A 543-nucleotide genomic window follows, 5' to 3' on the forward strand; every position below is an offset into this window, starting at 1 on the left:
AGTTGATTGTCGATTGTCTTCAAAGCAACTGATTACCACGCAGCTGCGTTTGGTTATGAACAACACGATCATCCGCTATTCTCTCCATCAGGCTCGGCACCAAGACAGATTGGAACTGAGTTAGTCGGCAGTGCCACTTTATAGTGCCTCATACATTTCGCAGGTAAATAAATAAATAAATAATAACGGGCGCTGTTAATTAATTAGTCGGTTAATGACTACTGCATGCATCTGTTCCGACACCTTTGGAAGTACCTTTGTGTACGTACACACACACACACACACACACACACACGCACACACAGACGCACACATACATTTGCACAGACAACACTGTCGGTCAAAACTTCTATCAGGAGGTATACTTTTAATGAGCACTGTATGGCGACATATAGACTATATAACAGATGAGATGACCAGCCCCTTCCCCGGGAGTGTCGCTTGATGCTTGGGGGTCGCTAGCTGATGATTGATTCACCCAAGAGACACACAATAAGGATGGTTAAAGACACCACACACAGCTGGGACATTTACATGTAACAC

This window comes from Clupea harengus, chromosome 21, assembly GCF_900700415.2.
Source record: "Clupea harengus chromosome 21, Ch_v2.0.2, whole genome shotgun sequence".
NCBI lineage: Eukaryota > Metazoa > Chordata > Actinopteri > Clupeiformes > Clupeidae > Clupea > Clupea harengus.